The following is a 21,432-nucleotide window of genomic DNA, read 5'->3' on the forward strand; positions in this document are numbered from 1 at the left end:
CATGCCCATTACCGGACTCATGCCCTAAAAAATTGTGCCCCCCCTGTATTCAGCAGACAGTGGCGGAAGAGTCGCCCACGGTAGCGGCGAGTTTAAGAGACATAGTCAGGGCAGAGATGAAAGAAACCCTAAAGTCTTTGTCCCAGCTGGAAAGTCTAGGGGGCGGGATCCCGGTGGAGTCCGATTCCTCGACAGAATGGAGGAGAAGTAGAGACTCCCGGGCTTCATCTCCCTCGTCCTCCTCAGGAGAAGAGGACTCTGGGCGATTTTGTCTGCCACTTGACCGAGTAGACAAGCTGGTCAAAGCAGTCAGTTATCCATGCAGGATGTCATGTTCGGGGGGCTGGAGCAGAGGAAACGTAGAGTCTTCCCATTAAATCAAAAGATCCAGGATCTGATCCACAGAGAGTGGAAAAAAATGGATAAAAGAGGGTTGCTACCACCAGCCCTCAAATGCAGATATCCCTTCGACGATCCAGCCGTGAATACTTGGGACAAGGCCCCTAAGCTAGATGCAGCCATTGCGAAGGCCTCGAAAAGATCCTCGCTACCCTTTGAGGACATGGGATCCCTTAAAGATCCCCTAGACAGAAAGGCAGATACCTTCCTTAAGAATACCTGGGAAATGGCTGCCGGGTCCTTAAGACCAGCAGTGGCATCAACATGCACAGCCAGGTCCATGATGGTCTGGTTGGACCAGCTGGAGTCGCAATTAAAACAGGGCACGTCGAGGCAGACAATTCTTGGGGCCCTACCAACAATCCAAGAGGGAGCAGCCTTCCTAGCAGATGCCTCGGCGGATGCAGTAAGAATGGCCGCCAGGGCAGCAGGTCTCTCTAATGCGGCTCGTAGAGCCCTGTGGCTGAAGTGCTGGCAGGGAGACATTCAGTCCAGGGCGAAGCTCTGTACTATCCCGTGTGAGGGTGAATATTTGTTCGGCGCAGCCCTGGACGAACTGCTTGAGAAGGCGGGGGACGACAAGAAAAAATTCCCAAATCTCTGGTCTGCGTCCTACCGATGTCCTTTTGGTAAAAGGAGATTCGGTCAAGGAAGAAGGCGCAATTCTTCGCCTATTAGAGACCGTCCCAGATGGGAAGATAGAAGGAGAAGAGGTACGGGCTACATATTCAGACGCTCTTCGAGAGATAGGAAGAGACAGAATCAATAACTAGCAATTCCCGTGGGGGGTAGACTGTCATCCTTCCGCCCGGCATGGTTACAGATTACAAATAGTGACTGGGTGCGCAAGGAAATATCCACCGGGCTTAGATTGGAGTTTACCCAGGTCCCGCGGGATACCTTTAAATTAACTCCTTTAAGATCTTCACCCCTCAAACAAGCAGCTTTAGAAGCGGAGGTCTTGAGCCTATGCCAGAAAAACGTCCTGATAGAGGTTCCAGAATCTGAGAGAGGAAGAGGGTTCTACTCTCCCTTATTCCTTATTCAAAAACCTGATAATTGAATCTTCTACCTCTGGTAGTAAGGAAGATCAGGGAGGATCAGGCAAAAGTCATTTTAATTGCCCCCTTTTGGCCCAGGAGGACCTGGTTCGCATGGTTGAGGACCATGTCGGTATGCGATCCCTGGGTACTGCCGAACCTTCCGGATCTCCTCTACCAGGGGCCAGTCAGCCACCCACAAGTAGCAGGACTCCATTTGACGGCGTGGTGTTTGAGAGGACACTATTAAAGGATAGAGGGTTCTCCAAGAATTTAATTGATACCCTCCTGCAAAGCAGGAAACTAACTACTACTAACATCTATGCTAGGACCTGGAAGCGATTCCTGTCCACCTTTCAGTTTGATGTCAGAGACGGAATTCCCACGAAACATATTCTGGAATTTCTCCAGAAGGGTCTTGAATTGGGTCTCTCCACAAGTACATTAAAAGTACAGGTTTCAGCCTTAGGAGCCTTGTTTGCATGTGATATTGCCAATAACTATTGGGTAGCAAGGTTCATCAAAGCGGCGGCTAGATCGAGACCCATACACAAGGACAGATGTGTGCCTTGGGACTTAAACTTAGTCCTTACAGCCATGACAGAAAGTCCGTTTGAACCTTTAGATTCTGCCTCACTAAAGATTATATCTCTTAAGACAGCATTTCTGGTAGCGATAACATCTGCACGTAGAGTGAGCGACATACAGGCACTTTCCAGATTGCCCCCTTACACAGAGTTCTTACAGGATAGAGTAATCCTAAGGCCAGATCCAGCATACCTTCCCAAGGTAGCATCACAATTTCACAGGACACAAGAGATAGTTCTGCCTTCCTTCCTCCCTAATCCGACCAACCCTAAAGAGCAAAAACTTCAGGCATTAGATATTAGGAAATGCTTACTTAAATATTTAGCAGCCATGGATACTTGGAAGAAGGAGAATGCATTATTCCTATCCTTCCAAGGTCCCAGGAAAGGTTGTAGGGTTTCGAAACGCACATTAGCAAGGTGGATTAGGGAGGCTATCTCTCTTGCCTACACAGCAGGTGGAGGTCCGGCTCCACAGAACCTGAGGGCGCATTCCACTCGTGCCATGGCATCATCTTTGGCAGAAAGATCTGGAGTGTCAATTGATCAGATATGTAAGGCGGCCACCTGGTCATCTCCTTCCACCTTTTTAACCACTATCGGTTAGACATGGGTGCCTCCTCAGATCTCACCTTTGGGCTAAGGGTGCTGCAGGCTGTAGTCCCTCCCTAAGTTAGTTTACATCTCTGTAATTCTCTCGTGGTGCTGTCATGGGAGTCCGAATAAAGTATTAAGTTACGTACCGGTAACGGTATTTTTCGGAAGCCCATGACAGCACCCTTAGTTCCCTCCCTTGTTCACATATAGGGGTGCATTCCTTTAGAAGATTGTCTACAATTTACTGTATGTGGGAGATGGTATAAAAATATTTTCTGGTAAATAGGGTAGATAGGTTGTATATATTATATGTTGTGTACTAACCATGGTAGCCTCTCAAGCTCTGTAATCCAACTGATGCGTGGGAGAGGTGCCACCCTTTTTGTATCTGTAGGTTTCCTGTTCCTAAAGGGCGGATCCCCTCTCTCCCATGGTGCTGTCATGGGCTTCCGAAAAATACCATTACCGGTACGTAACTTAATACTTTTTGTGGAAAAAATATGATTTTTATTTTTATGGCTCTATGTTATAAACTTCTGTGAAGCACTTGGGGGTTCAAAGTGCTCGCAACACATCTAAGTTATTTAGGGGGTCTAGTTTCCAATATGGTGTCACTTGTGGGGGGTTTCCACTGTTTAGGCACATTAGGGGCTCTGCAAATGCGACATGGCATCCGATCTTAATTCCAGTCAATATTGCATTGAAAAAGCAGAACGGTACTCCTTCCCTTTAGAGCTCTGATGTGCGTTCAAACAGTGGTTTACAGTGTACTCAGGACATATTGCACAACAGCTATTGTTGTCCAATTTCTCCTGGTACCCTTGGTAAAATAAAAAAATTGGATCTGAAATAATTTTTTGTGAGAAAAAGTTAAATGTTCATTTTTTTAAACATTCCAAAAATTCCTGTGAAGCACTTGAATGGTTAATATACGTCTTGAATGTGGTTTTGAGCACCTTAAGAGGTTCAGTTTTTAGAATGTTGTCACTTTTGGGTATTTTCTATCATATGAATTCCGCAAAGTGACTTTAAATGTGGTGTGGTCCCTAAAAAATGAAGTTGTAAAAATGATAAACCGCTGTTTAAATTTTAACCCTTATAACTTCCTAACAAAAAAAAAAATTTGTTTCCAATTTTGTGCTGATGTAAAGTAGACGTGTGGGAAATGTTAGTTATTAAGTATTTTGTGTGCCATATTGCTGTGATTTAAGAGAATGACAATTGAAAGTTGGAAAATTGCGGAATTTTCAAAATTTTTGCCAAATTTTTGTTTTTTTCACAAATAAACGCAAGTCATATCAAATAATTTTTACCACTATCGTGAAGTACAAGATGTCATGGGAAAATATTGTCAGAATCACCTTGATCCATGGAAGTGTTCCAGAGTTGTTACCTCATAAAGGGATAGTGGTCAGAATTGAAAAACTTGACCGGGTCATTAACATGCAAACCACCCTTTGGGGTAAAGGGGTTAAAGAGCCCTAGACCCAGACAGCCACCTTTTCTCTACTGCACTCTATTTATACATTTTAACAAGCTTATTTTTATGCATCAGCCATTGCTCTGTAAGGTTATGTTCACAAGTTGCGTTCTTGTTGCATCTGATTGCTGCATTTTTTATGCAAATTAAAAGCTGCTTTTTACAGTGCGATCAAGCGCTATGAGATGTTAGAAATCTTGTGCCCACACTAATTTTCTTCTCATGCTAGGGCAAATGTCAGGATTCTTGAAATCTGATGCATTATACTTTATGGTAAACTTAGGTTTACATGTTTTGCATTTATTTATAAAAACATCAGAAATTTGACAAAAATTAAAAAATAGCAATTTTCAAACTTTGATTGATCATCCCTTTAATCCAGATAGTTATAACCCACAAAAAGAATGGCAAATAACATTTCCCTCTTGTCTGCTTTACATCAGCACTTTTTGCAAAATGTTTTAATTTTGTTAACATTTTAAAAGGCTTAAAAATGTAGCAGTAACTTTTCATATTTTTTCAATGAAATTTACAAAACTTATTTTTATAGGGACTATTTCAGTTTTGACATGACTTTGGGGGTCCTATATATTGGAATCCACAAAACATGATGCAATTTTAAAAACAGCACCCCTCAACTTATTCAAATTTGCTTTCAGGTAGTTTATTAGCCCTTCAAATGTTTTTCAGGAATTAATGCAAAGTGACATGACAGGAATTAAGAAGTTTATTTTTACCACCTAAATGTTACTAACGTCTGAACAGGCCGTTATAGCTGGAAGACTTTATGGCCGTTACTAGGCCATGAATTACAATCGCAAACATCAGGACCACACAATCAAGATCTCAGGGTGCCAATGGGGTTAAAGATAAGATGGCTTTAAGGTGCAATGATACACTGCGCTGCTGTAGGTAAAATTCAAGGAGTTTTATTGGTGCCTACGCGTTTCCTGAGCTGTCCCAGCTCACTTCATCAGGGCATAATACAAGCATGCAATGCAGGAGTTTATATACAATCCAAAGTGGGGAAAAAAAAAAAAAAAGGGGGGCAGGATAAGTAACTGCCACATCAGCAAGGCAATGGTATAATACACATTAAAATAATTGTATTTTAATAGAATATATTAAAACCGCATATAATAAGAATACATACTGAAGAACAATAAAAAAGAAAATGTATATATTTCTTTTAAAATAGACACGGGGGATCACGGGGTCCAATAAAAAAGTAGTTAAAACCATCCTCAAGGAGTCTAGAACACAGTTCTAAAGTTGAGAGTGTATGGTGTTTTAAGCCACATGACCATGTTGACTAGTGAGGAATGGGGCATGATTTTTCGGATCAATGTTAAGATCAATCTATTCTCTTCCAGAATAAAGAGTAAATCCAAAGAGATGTACCCTGAATAACGGAAAAAAAATTTTTTGATTAAGGGCACTTTTATATAAAAAAAAATACACATATATATATATATATATATATATATATATATATAACGATTGAAAAAAAAAATTTGAAATAAAGTGCAGTAGTGTTTTAATATTAAATATGTTAAATTATAAAAACATGGTAACAATGTGAAAAAGGGGGGTTATGGTATTATAAAGAGACACTAGATGGCGCTAACACGAGCTTCAAGGAGGTGTCAGGAGCATGAAGAGAATACTACAGTTAAAAGAGAACTTTCTGTGTGAGACCAATGTGTGGAATGGAAGGATAAAACAAGATGGTCAGGCAGCTAAACATCCCAATGGAGGGTTCAGTATGTATGGAAGGCAGGGACAAAAATCTCCAAAAAACAAAATAGACTTTTAATAAAAGACATCAGAAACAATATTTAGTCCAAAGGGTTCCAGAGATTTTAATTTGTAAATCCTGTACACCTCTTTCCTATTAAGTGTCTGGATTCGGTTTGGTGTATTGTCTGGTATCTGTTCAATGGGGTAAATAGTCAGTTTCTTGATGTCACGACCATGTATAAGGTCAAAGTGACGTGACAGACCATGCTTCTGAAAGCCAATTTTAATATTATGTCGGTGGGAATTTAACCGACAATGAAGTGCCTGGGTGGTACGTCCAGTGTAGATTTTGGGACAAGTGCATGTAATGATATAGATGACGTGTGAGGACAGACAAGTGAGGTGGTATTTGATGGGGAATTTTTCTTGAGTGATGGGATGTGAGAAAGTGATAGTCTGATGTGCAATGTTGTGACAGCAACTACATTTAGAGTGATGACATTTATAGATGCCAGGGGATAAGGAAATGTTCTGCTTGTGAGATGGAATAGTGAGCCTGCTGGGTGCCAATGTGTTTTTTAAGGATTTAGCCTTCCTGAAGGTTATAGCAGGTTTCTCAGGAATGATTTTGTTTAAAATGGGGTCTCTTTTGACAATATGCCACAGACCCTCCATGATGTTCCTGATGGACTTGTGTTGTGAACTGTAGGTGGTGATAAAGTTGGTACAGAATTTATCACCTGAGGGTTTGGGAGTGGGCTTTCGGGACAGTAAAAGATCTTGATTAAAATTTTTAAAAACATTCTCACATGTGGAAGAAACTAATTTTCTAGGATATTTCTGACTTAAAAACCTCTCCTTTAAAATGTTAGCCTGGCTTGAAATATCATCATCACTAGTACAGTTCTTGCGGATCCTTTGGAACTGGTTGTGAGGGATATTAAAAAGCCATTTCTGGTAGTGGCTACTACTAAAATGGACATAGCTATTTGCATCTACTGTACCTGTTTAAAATAAGTCTTGGTGCAAATCTTACTATTCTTGACATAAAAAGTAATGTCTAGAAAGTTCATGGCTTGGTTACTGATGTGAGGGGTGAATTCCAGTCCCCAGTTATTATTCTGTATGGTGGAAATGAACTGATCAGCACTTATAAAACGTGTGTCCCATATTAAAAAGAGGTCATCTATATATCTTTTATAAAGGATTATGCTTTTTGCAAATTCAACTGTAGTAATAAAAGTCTCCTCAAAAACACCCATAAAAAGATTTGCATAAGTAGGTGCGACCCGTGATCCCATGGCTGTCCCACGTGTCTCATGATAAAAAACCCCTAAAAAAGTAAAAAAATTATTATGTAAAATAAAATCCATACCTCTCAGTAAAAACATTTTTTGAGTATCAGACAGTCTAGCATCGGAATTAACAAATTTCTCAAAACACTTTAATCCTAATTGGTGGTCTATATTTGTGTACAGGGCAGATACATCAAAGGAGATAAAACAGTAATGGTCATCCCACTTAATGCTCTTTGTAAGGTTAATCAATTGAGTGGAATCTTTTAGATGACTATTTAGACTCATAACATGGTACTGCATAATCCTGTCAATATAGAAAGCTAGACTGCTAGTGAGTGACCCTATGCCAGAAATAATAGGTCGCCCTGGTGGGCTAGTAGTTTTTTTGTGTATTTTTGGAAGGTGATAGAGAAAGGGTGTGGAGGGGTTTTTTATGGTAAGAAACTTCTTTTCTTGTTCATTTATGGCATTGTTAGAGAAGGCTTCAGTTATTAAATGATTATATGAAAAAATAACAAATGGCATAGGGTCATTTTTGACAGGTTTATAAAAATTAGTATCTGAGAGGATTCTATTCGCCTCTTTAATGTAATCAGATCTATCTTGTACCACAATTGCTCCCCCTTTATCAGCAGGCTTTATAATGATATCAGTATTTTTCTGCAACTCTTTGAGGGCTACAATCTCTTTTTTAGTTAAATTAGGTTTGTCAGACATAGAAGGATTCAGTTGAAGATTGTGGAGCTGATCTAGAAGGAGGTCAGAAAAAGTTTCTAGGTGGTGACCTCTACTTTCAACAGGATAGTAATGGGACTTAGCCCTCACATCCAGGTGTAGAGAGGGATTAGTATCATCAGTTGGAACATTAGTCTTACTATTATCACTGGTATTGGAGGAGGCAGATCATTTTTGAATTTCATAGTGTCGGATCAGGGTCAATTTATGGATATATTTTTGCACATCTAAAAATTATTCAAATCCATCACTCTTATTTGTAGGACAAAAGGATAAACCTTTTCTAAGCAGTTTTTCCTCATCACTGGTGAAAGTGTGAGATGACAAATTGACTATATTGGTTTTCACTGGGGAGAGGGATCGGTTTTTCCTTTCTTTTTTGTTTTTATTTCCTTTCCCTCGGCATCCTCTATAAGATGTTTTCTTTTTAACTGTACTTTTGAAAAAAAATGAGTAATGTCAGAGTTTTTTAGAGTGGTATCTCGAGGAGTTTTAATGGCTGCAGGCAGAAAAGATACTGCTGCAGAAGTGCCGGCTCCAGAGTTATCTATAATGATAGGTCCAGAGCTTTCAGCAGTAGTGCTGGAAAAGGGGTTGTCAGGTGTTTCCATCACTGAATTCGGTGAGGTAGGGTGAATAGATAATTCCAAGAGTTCTTGGATATCTGGTGGATCAAAATCAATGAGGGAAGTGGTAGTAGGGGAGGGGGAACAAGGGGGATTGAAAAAAGGCAAAGGAAAGGAGGAAGATTTTCTCCTTTCATTAATGATGTTCACCATATCAGTGGTACTGGGTATTGGTGCCTTTTGTGTAGTGGCAATTTCAAGAGGCATTGTGCTCAGTGAATTGAGATTAGACTCAATGAGTTCAGACATAGTGGGTTTGACAGGAGGTTTTGGAGTATTACTAGGTCTAGTGGGGGTAATATAAGTGGCTCTCTCTCTACTAGTAGGACGATTCCTACTTCTATTACTGTTGAAAAAGGTTCTAACCCCTTTGTCTGAATGCTGAGTAGCACTGCAGGGAGTGGAGAGTCTACGAGGGTGATTGGGTTTGGGAATGACAGTGCTAATAGGATGCTGTATGTTTGCTGCATAACTTGCAGTAGGAGGTCTCTCAGGGGAAGATGAGGGATCTTCTCTGTCTCTAATTAATTTTCTAGATTTTTTAAGAATGGTCTCATGCACTAATTTGAGAGCAGAGGTGCAGATACTACTACTAATTTTCCTAAACAGGTGATGATTGTTAAACCTAGCAAGTTTCACATTGCCCTGATGAAGTGAGCTGGGACAGCTCAGGAAACACGTAGGCACCAATAAAACTCCTTGAATTTTACCTACAGCAGCGCAGTGTATCATTGCACCTTAAAGCCATCTTATCTTACAAGTCCTTGGACCCTGTGCAGACTGCAGCAGCTGTTTCATGCGTTTGTAGGTGTTGTGACCGGTCTCACAACCCTATCAGGTGAGTCTCTCCTTGCCTCACCATTACAATTGTGTTTTAAAGGTTTCACACAGTGGATGCGCCCTGTTTTGTTTCTTTAATGGGGTTAAAGAGGGAGACGCCACACTCTGTTAACCATCTAAATGCTGTAGTTACTATTTACAGCAGTATTTAAGAGCATAAAAGACCATGTATGGTGCCAATACTGATCAATGCTGATGCAGCAAGTTGTCAGCTATAGTGTACAGCCGACAGCTGCTGGATTGTCCCCCGTCAGAGGATGCTATTCTCTTATATTGCAGGTCAGATTTAAGTCGTATTGGCGGTCATTAAAGGGTTTAAAAATACTTTTCTTTTTCTAGTGGACCTACAGGTTTTCATGGTAGGAGAACTAAAGCAAATCATATTTGTTCTGAATCTGTAGTTAGACTACTTTCCAAACATTATAGGAGACAAATGGATGGATAACTCAATCCTTAAATTGTTCTTTACTGCTATGGAGACAGATAGGTTGGTATTCACATATGATGTAAAAATTATTGCCTGTGTGTAAAAAAAAAAAAACATCAGCATGCAATATTCTGCCTTCTCTTACAAACCGGAATGGTGCATATAGTTGTAACAACCCTGCTGGCATCAATGCATGGCCTCCCATCCCCCGCACACCAACTTACTTTCTGCTTCAAGCCATGCTGTGAATTCTGTCTGTTGCCAGCTCTGTGCCTCTGCTCTCCATGTTTCCAGACTGTGTGTATAGGGGGGCGGCGCCTGAACTCTCTGGTTCTTATGCAGTCAGGGTGCACCTGTGTAATCTGTCCCTGACCAATCACCTGGAGCCCTTGACTATTTAGTTTTGCCACTCCCACTGAAACATTGCCTGTGCAATGTCTAAACTCAGTTAGCTCCTTGCTGCTGAGCTAGCCAGGCCCTGTCCTATGTCTTGCCTTCTCTGAAGGCTCTTAGTCTGTATTCCTGTGTCTCGGCACCTTGCCTAGCATTCCTCTGTCCGCCTGCCAGGAGGCAGAATATCCTGGTCCTTGAGTCTTGTTCCCAGTGCCTTGTCTGTTCTCTGCCCGCCTGCCAGGAGGCTGAATATCCTGGTCTTTGTGTCTTTGTCCCTGTCTCTCTGTCTGAACTCAGTCTTACCTTTGTCTATCAGTCTCCCTTTCTCCTTGTCCGTGGCTCCCTTCCTTGCTGTGTCTTTCCTTGTGTCCTCCCTGTCTGTGCATCTGCACTCTTGCAGCTTTGTCTGTGCATCTGCACTCACGCAGCTTTGTCTGTGCATCTGCACTCTCGCAGCTTTGTCTGTGCATCTGCACTCTCACAGCTTTGTCTGTGCATCTCCACTCTCGCAGCTTTGTCTGTGCATCTGCACTCTCGCAGCTTTGTCTGTGCATCTATACCTGCACCTCCTGTGTGAACAGGTCCCTACCTGTTCCTTCTCAACCCGTGCCCGCCTGTCCCGTGTCTCAGTCTGCCTGTCAGTCACATCTGTCCAAGTGACTTGTCTCCAAGTGGGATCAGCAGCCACAGCCAGACACCACCCTGGAGTGGCACCCGACAGCTATCTGCCGCACAAGCCTGACCTCACCATCAGAGGCTCCAGTGAAGACCAAGGTAGCTGTCGCAGTCACGCCCCTTCCAAGGTAGTCTGGTCTGTGGCACAGTGGGGCCACAACCCTCGGCTCGCGCCATTCAGCCAAGGCGCGAGCGTGACAATAGTGTTAGGCAGGCAATGTGGAAGGTCGCACACATCTACATAAAGGCACAGCCAATTCTGCATTTTGTGGCTCCAATTACTCCAACACCCATCTGAACCCAGCCAAAGATAAAGAAAATGAAGACTAAAAAAGGGGAGATTAAGTGCTTCTAAAATCAATATATTGTGCAGTCATTAAAATGCAGATTTCTTGATAATTTACTGCTCAACAATTTATAGACAGCAAGTAAATTACAGATTGCATTAATATATTAATCATGTGAATTTGCTAATTACTTTTCTGGCAAAATTGTGCCAAGTGTTGCCTAATGAGTCGAATGTTCCTGCGATGGACCTGGCAGTATCTGAACAAGAACAAATAGGGTAAGGCAAGCATGCTTTTATGTATCTATTTTTTGAGCAAACTGTGCATAATGTCAAAAATAGCTCAAACTGGGGTTTGCACCAAGTGCCTGGTGCTGAACTTGGAACATGGACTTCTCCTAGAAGTCCATTTTACATTTCAGGAAATTCAAGGAGTTTGGGGAGAGAGAGAGTAAAGCCCCCGTTACACACTGCGATATCACTAGCAATATTGCTGTAAAGTCACCGACTTTGTGACGTTGCAGCGATATTGCTAGCGATATCGCTGCATGTGATACTTACCTCCGACCGGCTCCCCCGCTGGTTATCGCTGATCGCGCGAGAAGCTCCTGGATCATTTCTCGTCGGTCACTTCCTGCCGACGAGCAACGCGTGGACGCGGGCGGGAGGACGCAGGATCGCCGCGTCTGACAGGTAAGTAGTGATCCCCGTCCCCTGCTATGTCGCTGGTGAGATCTGCCTGTGTGGCAGCTCACTAGCGACCACCTAGCGATGCACCAGCGATCCTGACCGCGTCATATCGCTGGTCGGGATCGCTAGTGCATCGCTAGGTGTAACGGTACCCTGAGAGAGAGGCTGGGATCACACATGCGAGGAATACGGACCCGCACACACTTGTCTAAAACTTTTGCACAGTACTCTATATAAATGAGATTAAATAATAAAAATAATTATAATAATATCAATAATAATTTGAAAAGCACAAATTTTATCTGATTTCCTTTAAATGTGTTGTATGGCTTGGTAAAGTATTTCATACTATGGCTTTTGTGGTATTATATTTCAGCATAACATACAGCAAAATATTAATGAAGACTACATTCTAAAAATTAATCATATATGCAAAACTAAGTAGAAGTAGTGGCAATGTTATAATTAGTTATCAACCAATATTCAGATTATTAAAAGTTAAGGCTACAGAACTGCTATACACTAGTAGACACTTATTATTTCGATAACATGGAGTAACTGCAGGGGAAAATAATTATTCCACATAATAAATGACTTGCTGCTCCATATATAAAACATTTTTATATTTACTTACAGAACTAGTAACCTGGAAATGTGGTTTTAGCAGCAGATAGAACCCAACAATATGCAGCAGTCAGTATGATTTATATCCTTTATCATTGCTGGAGCTTGTGGTATAATTTGCAAATTGCTTTGATAGGAACTGCATTTCTCAAGGCTCTGAATAGAAATATGCTTTACACTTTGCAAAGATTTTTCTTAGTCTTTCTGTTTTAAAATCAGAAAGAGCTGCTTGTAAATAAACTGTAATTCACTTAACCCCTGTACTGACAATCTATAATATCTTTGTGAAAGCAAAATTTTATATTTTAATGCTTCTTCTTGCTGTTTTGTTAAAGATTTTTTTTTCATGAAAATGTTTGCATTAGTTTATTCTCACTTTATGTAATATATTTTCCCATGCCAGTTCTCCACCCTTACAAATTATGTAAGCATATTTTTCTATGACTATTCTATCATCTAGAATAAAAAAAACCTCTCCACACTTTATGTTTTGATGATGCAATAAGAATTTATATATTTTTTTCTTTACTCTCCTATTGTTATAGTGCATCTTGGGCTAAATCTGTCCCTTTTCTGCACTTGCCTATCCATATATTGATTACAAATAATAGTAACCTAATTGTAGTGGAGAATTTGTTCTTAGCAATCAGCAAATAATGAAAGTATCCAAGAGTAATCTATCTTCTAGATGGCAACATGAACATGAGTGCAATTTTGCAATTTTAAAAATGTAACGCAATCTTGTTCTTAAAGAGTCTACAGCAGAGCTTCTCAAATAGTGAAGTTGGCCTCACCAAGGAGGCTACAGATAACATATTTTTATTACTATAAGTCACACCTTTTTTCCATTAAATTTGGCAGGAAAATGAAAGAGCATATTATAGTCCAAATATAGTCTACCGAGAGGGGGTCATGTTGTGAGCTCATTTTCTCGTTCACCTTTGATGTCCGATGAACTCCCTCTGCTGGTGAAAGGAGGTGATGAAACTGATTTGGATGGGAGAAACCTGTCACCTGAACAGGTGGATTGTGATTGGACATCCAGAATCTCTGAGTAGATATAAGGCAGCCGACGCTCTGTAGGGTTGCTGGTGATTTCTCTGCTCTCAGCTCTGGCCTACAGTTCAGTTCCTGTTTTCTAAAGCTAAGTTTTGCTCTGTTATTGTTCCATGAGATTTTGTCTGATTTCCTTAGTTTTGTGTTCTGCCAGCCCCGGCTGGGGCTCTGCTGAATTTCCATTTTTTTTCCCTGATCAGTTAAATCTCTTTTGCTCTGTCTTCAGAATATATCGGAGTACTGATATAGGGATTTTGAAGTCTAGTGACTTCAGGGCTGTTTTTCCTATCAGACGTGTTGGGACATTTTTGATAGGGTTTTTGCGGATTGCAGCCAGCATCTTTTCTGTCCTTTCCTACCTAGTTAGTTGGGCCCCATCATTTGCTCTGCCTGTCTTTCTGTCTGTGTCTATGTTTTCATCTGTTTTCACTGACAATACATGTTGGGGGCTGTCTATTGCTTTGGGGTCTGCTCTGGGGCAGTTTAGATTTCCCCTTTCTTTCTTTAGGCTTATTTAGTTCTCTGGCTGTGAAGAAGCGTCTAGGACCACCGTAGGAACGCTCCACGGCTACTGTTAGTTGTTGTGAATAGGATCAGGGGTCTGCAATCCGCTAGCTACCAACCTCTCCGGTTTTCTGAACTTAGCTTGCATTTTTGTTTTTTCCTCCTCCGGTGACTCATTCATAACAGGGTCAGCTGTGGGACAGGGTCAAAGGAGGCAGGGTCGCTGCTCCTGGAAGCTGGCAGTGCTGGTAGGAGTGGGGTGATGCTGTGAGGCCTAGGTTGGGAGAAGGATGTGTCCTGGTGCTGCAAAATTGCAGGCCCTAAGCATCAAGAAAATATCAGCAGTGATGCAGGAGCAGAGTTCACCTGCTGTGCACATTGGTTCCCCGCTGGCCCTGTAGGTTTAGATTTCTTTTTCCATTAATAATAAAGGTCTTCGTTTAAAAAACGCATTTTGTGTTCATTTGTGTTATTTTTGTCTAATATTTAAATTTGTTTGGTGATCTGAAAGATTTAAATGTAACAAGCATGCAAAAGAAAAGGAAATCAGGAAGGGGCAAAGATTTTTTTCACACAACTTTTGGTAATAATTAAAGAATTAAAAGAAAAAATGGTGTGGAATTTCCCTAATTTTTAATAATCTGATGTTTATCGCCTGGGAAGGGGGTAATAACCATGGAGCTTCCCAAGTTAGCAATATCAGCTCACAGATATCTACTTCACCTTTACTGGTTATTAAAATGGAGACCCCAAAAATAAAATGAAGTGTAGTCCTCAAAGTCTTGGAAAACCACACAAATGTCACACATCCATGACCAATCTTCAGTTGTTATAAATAACTTTGCTGAGGTGTGCAGTTTGTCTTCTAGACAAATTAGCTTCAGTGGAGTCGGCTGCCACTTCTCTAAGACAATGTACTCTGAGATAACACATCAGAGATGGAGTAAGAGGTAAAGCAGGTGTGAGTTCAGGAACTGATGTATGAGGTGGAGGAAACCCTGATTGAAGTAAGGCCAGCTATCCTCGACATTGAAGCCGTGTCAGGGTAGGACTTGACTCCAACCTCCACAATGTTCATCCAGTTTGCTGTTAGGGAAATATAGCCTCCCTGGCCACAATGCTTGTCCATACATAAGTTGTTAAGCAGACAATCCCAGTAACTGCATTGGTAATGGCACAGGTAATGATCCTGGACGCATGCTGGAAAAAGATGGGGATGCCACACCTGGAGAAAAAGTGTTGACTGGGGACCAAGTACTGAGGTACAGCTGCTGCCATGAGTTGGCAGAAATCTTCACATAATGAAACATATATGGCAACATTTACAATGCGAGCAGCCTGAAATTATGCCCAGTTAACATTTGGACCTGTGGGTGGGTGGCTGCAAACTTTCTCTTTTGTTTCAATGCATGGGGTAGGGACAACTAAACGCTGATAACGCAGCCTTCTGAGATGGTGGAAGTACCCCAGCAGCTTTTGGTGACTTTCCCCTTTGTGTTATAGCTGTTTTCGTTCTCACCCAAAGTCAGATATGTCAGATTACCAGTGAGGCCGAATTAAGAGATTAGGCCCTCAAATAACGAGTGCTCATAGGAAAGAATGCACACTGGCTGTGATCAAGTCACTGTTCCTGCTTATTCTTGCTTATTCACCCAAGAATGCAATATTTTATACCATTTACAGCAATGTAAGTCAGTATAACTCATGTAGTACCCCGTTACCCAGGACATGATGACTTTATTTACCATGTATTTGCAGACTATTGAAAACATTGCATATGAGACACAAAGTATAAAATCCTTGAATCAGAGACTATAAAGCTACAATATAAAAACACATTTTTGCAAGAGGAGGAAAAACAACCCTTCTATATCAATTTCCCCCTTTTGTAAATGGTATAACCTTTTGCCACAGGGTCAGCTGGTGTCCACAATGGAGCTACTGTTTCATGGGTCTAGTACCCATAAGGGGGCTTTCTACCTGCTTCACCCACCCACCCTCAGTGTGGACACTTTCTTCCCCCGTCAGCAGTGGCTATATGGGTTCTATGATACACTATGGAAGGTTCAGCCTTAGATTAATTTTTTGACACATACACTAATAAATAGCTTAGGTAATACATATACCAGTGCTTTTACGGCTAAGTAGAGCAATAAGCAAAACAATAAAATCTGCATGCAAGTCTGTATATTACCAGAATTCCATCCCACTAGGCCACTAAACCAGCTGGTGGGATATAAAAATGAGAATGTGTTACCCCAATAGCAAGCTCTGTTTGCACTGTGTTACTTTAACCATTGATCTCTAAGTCCACCTATTTTGTCTACACTGGCCATGACCTGGAGATTGCCAGCATGATCAATATAATTGCACAGGTGGGACCAATTATTTGACACATTCCTCCTTTCTTTGCTGTCAGGTAGTCTAGTACTATAGTATGTTGGTTAGTAACTATGATTAATTGTCTCTGTATTGTATTAGTCTCATTAAGAACCTGAAAATTTTTGAAAATCTGATCATCCAGGTAGTTAGTAGCTTCCTCTTACTTATCCCACATTTGTGTTATGAAAGGGTATATTAACATACTACTGAATATTTTATTTGTTATCCCCAAAAAAGAGGAATGACCACCTGTCTATGGCCAGACAAGTCAGACTTGAATGTGCTCTACTAATTCCTGAACATGTCAACCTCGAAAGATGTAATGTTCTGAATCCAGCCACCCTTCTGCCTGTTGATCCAGAAAAGGAGGAACTGGTGATAGTATTAGCAAGTGTGGAAGAGTACTCTGACATGATGCACGAACATAACTGCATAGAACTGATGAGTCAGGACACGGTGTGTTTTTCAGATGTTCATGATAAACCTGTTAGTAATATAGATTTTGAGTTTTTGTATATGGCTAAAGATAACACCAGGATGAGCGATTCTACACTGGATATTCAGTAGTATCTGTCACGGGGCAGTAGTGGGAAATCAGGAGAAGTTGAACCTGGGCCCTTGAACTGCCCCTCAGGCTAAGGAGGTGCCTTGACTTTCCATAACTTGGGGGTACACTTGAAGGCAGTGAGGCCCAAGTCCCTGACCTGTCCCTATCTCCTGTTTAGCCCTGAGCTAAACCACCAACCCCCTCCCCAGGAGGTGAGACAGGGAATAAAGTGAACTGCACCAATAACACAAAAGGAAAAGATAAAACAGACACCACAGGGTTAAAGCAACTAAAACCAAAACTTAGCTTTATCTGCTGCCAATGCTCCAAGCAGCAGAGAAAGGCACTCGATCAGCATCCAGCAGCATCACCACTGCTCCAGATAAGCTGAACCCCCTCTGCACCAGGTAGGTCCAGTCTTCCCCAAGGTTGGTTAGCAAATGACCAGTATTACCAACAGGGAGCTGCAGCAGCTGCTGACCTTTTATAGGAAGTGGGAGTAGTCACTACCTGCTGACTAATTAAACATGTAGTAATACCAGCGGCCACCCGGGGGGAAAAACCCAGCAGCCGACCAACCACAGTTGTAGTAACATCAGCGGCCACCGGGGGCAAAAACCCATATTAACCCCCGAGGACCAGAAAGGAAAAAGGTTTAGATCCAGACTCTGACACAGATCCAAAAATGGATCATGAAAGTGTCCTCACATGAGGTAATCCGAGCTGAACCACTCCCTCCTCACATGTCAGCACTGCAGGAGGCAGAGTTGAAGACACCTACTGAGACGTGTAGAGCTGCTGCAGGTAAAGTCACTAACATTTACTCAGATTTGAACTATGGATGGGGAATATCCCATCATTTTGTCCCTATTCATACATTAGCTGGTAAGCCCATTAAAAATGTAGAGCTGGTTAAACAATTAATGAAGGCATTGATGTTACCAGTCCAGTTTGGCATAATCACAGTGAAAGCACACACAAAACAAATTGTAGCAAGAGAATGAAAAACAATAACTATTCTATATAATTTGCCTTATTCTTCCAATGAGCACCCACTCTCAGGTGGGAACGCCATTAGTAGTGCCTTTACCAGCATGCGCTTGTGTTCACGCATTTTGCGATCCTGCTCCAATGATGGAAGTAATGATGGCAGTGCTTACAATTTGGGCAACTAGCTAGTCATTGAGAAGGCACAGTAACATGTATTTGCTCATAGTCAGGTGGCAGGTGTATGGTCTGGATTCTCAGTTTCCCCCCTGCCACACTCTACTGATGCCCGTGAGCTGAATTGAGTGCAACCGTGCTGTGAACATGGTTCCTCCCACTCCTCTTCATCATCCTCATCCTTAAAAACTGTCCACTGGCAGGACATTTATGTACCTGGCTGCTGTTGGTACAGGAACCCACCCACCCTGGATGACAGGCCTGATAACGATATGAATTGTCCCTGTTCCTTTTCCTCCTGTGCAACCACCTGATCCATCATCGCCTGAAGTGTTTTTTTTTTCCAGCAGGCATAGAAGTGAGAAAGTAAGGCTCATGATGGCATCATCAGCGCTGGCCATGTTGGTATTATTCAAGCAGTGCAACACAGCACACACATTCCACATGGAGACCCACTCATTGGAGGTGAAGTGGTGTTGTTCTGTCAAGCAACTCATGCTGCAGCTGAAGTGCCACTATTGCCTGCTGTAGCTCGCACAATGTCTCCAGCATTTATATACTGTATATATGTGTTTGTGTGTGTTTGGTGCAGTAGGCAGAGTTATAGCTCTCAACTTCCATAAAAAGGGAGATAGACATTTATTGCGGTATTTGAACAGTATTATGCCCCTATTTAGAACACTTAGTGCTCTCACCCAAGAACCTCCTTTCATAGCCGTTATAGTTTGATGCTCTCAAAACTACAGCCACTCACACAGAGTATAATACATCCACACCTGTCAATATGATGCCCCCACTCAGGATGATGCCCCCAAAGGTTTCACTCATTATGACATATAAAGACAGAATTTTTGTCCCTTCAATCCCCAATGTATAATGATGGCTGATGGCCCCTCAGTATGATCCACTCACAGCCCCTCAGTATAATGCAACTGACAACCCCCACCCCACTCAGTGTCATGGTACTCACAGCCTCTTACACATTATAATAATAATAATAATAATAAATTTTATTTCTATAGCGCCGACATATTCCGCAGCACTTTACATTTCAGAGGGGATTTGTACAGACAATAGACATTACAGCATAACAATAATCACATAGATTATAACAAATGCTAAGAGGAATGGGGGCCCTGCTCGCAAGCTTACAGTCTATGAGGGAAGAGGTAGACACGAAAGGTAGGTGGTAACAGTTGCCCTGATTGTATGGACCAGCCATAATGTTAAGTGTGTAACAGTACAGACACAGAGGGCTAATGGATGCATAAAGCAAGTGGGAACATGATGCGGAGAACTTGGTTATGGTAAAACTTTTGGTTGTGCCACACAGAGATAGATTAGGTTAATGTGTTGAGGCGATAGGCCAGTCTGAATAAATGCGTTTTCAGGGCACGCTTAAAATTGTGGGGATTGGGGACTAATTGTATTGACCTGGGAAATGCATTCCAAAGAATTGGCGCAGCACGTGTAAAGTCTTGGAGACGGGAATGGGAGGTTCTGATTATTGAGGATGCTAACCTCAGGTCATCAGCAGAATGGAGGGCGCGGGTAGGGTGGTATACTGAAACAAGGGAGGCGATGTAGGGTGGTGCTGAGCCATGGAGGGCTTTGTGGTTGAGGGTAATAAGCTTATACTGAATTCTGGAGTGGATGGGTAGCCAGTGTAATGACTGGCACAAGGTAGAGGCATCGGTGTAACGATTGGTGAGGAATATGATCCTTGCTGCAGCATTCAAGACAGATTGGAGAGGGGAGAGTTTGGTAAGAGGGAGACCGATTAGAAGAGAGTTACAATAGTTGAGACGAGAATGAATAAGAGAAAAAGTAAGAGTTTTTGCAGAGTCAAAAGTAAGAAAAGGTCAAATTCTAGAAATGTTTTTGAGGTGCAGATAACAAGAGGGAGCCAGTGATCGAATGTGGGGGGCAAAGGAAAGCACAGAGTCAAGTATGACCCCAAGACAGCGGGCATGTTGCTGGGGAGTAATAGTGGAACCACACACAGAAATGGCAATGTCGGGTATAGGTACATTAGTAGATGGAGGAAACACAAGGTGTTCAGTCTTTGACAGGTTCAGTTTCATATAAGTGAGGACATGATGTTAGACACAGCATTTAGACAATCGCCGGTGTTTTCTAGAAAGGCAGGCGTGATGTCAGGAGAAGCGTATAATTGGGTGTCATCAGCATAGAGATGGCACTGGAAACCAAATCTACTGATTGTTTGACTAATAGGGGCAGTGTACAAGGAGAAGAGGAGGGGGCCTAGAACCGATTCTTGAGGAACCCCAACAGTAAGGGGAAGGTGAGAGGAGGAGGAACCAGCAAAAGATACAGTAAAGGAGAGGTCAGAGAAATAAGAGGAGAACCAGGAGAGAACGGTATCCTTGAGGCCAATGGAATGGAGCATAGTGAGGAGGAGCTGATGATCCACAGTGTCAAATGCTGCAGAGAGATCCAAGAGAATTAGCATGGAGGAGTAATGACCATTTGATTTAGCTGTTAGTAGATCATTAGAGACTTTAGTGAGGGCAGTTTCAGTAGAGTGTAAAGAGAGGAAACCGGATTGGAGAGGGTCGAGAAGAGAGTTATCAAAGAGATAGCGGATAAGACGGGAGTGGACCAGGCGTTCCAGGAGTTTAGAGATGAAGGGAAGATTAGAGACAGGTCTATAGTTAGCGGCACAGTTTTGGTCGAGGGATTTTTTTTAAGTAGTGGATGTATGATGGCATGCTTAAATGAGGAGGGAAAGATACCGGAAGAGAGTGAGAGGTTAAATACTTTAGTTAGGTGAGGGGTGACAGCAGGGGAAAGGGACTGGAGGAGATGTAACGGAAATGGGTCACTGGTGCAAGTGGTTGGATGAGAAGATGCAAGGAGCCTGCTTACTTCTTCTTCTGTGACTGGTTCATAATCAGAGAGTGAGCTAGATGCAGTGGGGGAGGGAGGACAGTGCATGGTATGAGGTGATTGGGAGATAATTTCCTGTCGAATCTGGTCAATTTTTTCTTTGAAGTAATTGGACAGATCATCAGCTCGGAGCTCTGTGGTTGGGGCGTGTACTCATGGGTTGAGTAGAGAATGAAAAGTGTCAAAGAGACGTTTCGGGTTATTGGACAGTGAGGTGATGAGGGTGTTGAAATAGGTTTGTTTTGAGAGGTGAAGGGCAGTGTTGTATGTTCAAAGCATAAACTTATAATGGATGAAATCTTCGTGTAGATTGGATTTTCTCCACAGACGTTCGGCGCACCTGGTGCACCACTGCAGGAAACGTGTTTGCAGGGTGTGCCAGGATTGTCGCTGTCTGTGTTGTGGTGTTCTATTTATAAGGGGTGCAGATTC

The sequence above is a fragment of the Dendrobates tinctorius genome, unplaced genomic scaffold, assembly GCF_039654945.1.
Source record: "Dendrobates tinctorius isolate UK_male_01 unplaced genomic scaffold, ASM3965494v1 ptg000016l, whole genome shotgun sequence".
In the NCBI taxonomy this organism is placed as follows: Eukaryota; Metazoa; Chordata; class Amphibia; order Anura; family Dendrobatidae; genus Dendrobates; species Dendrobates tinctorius.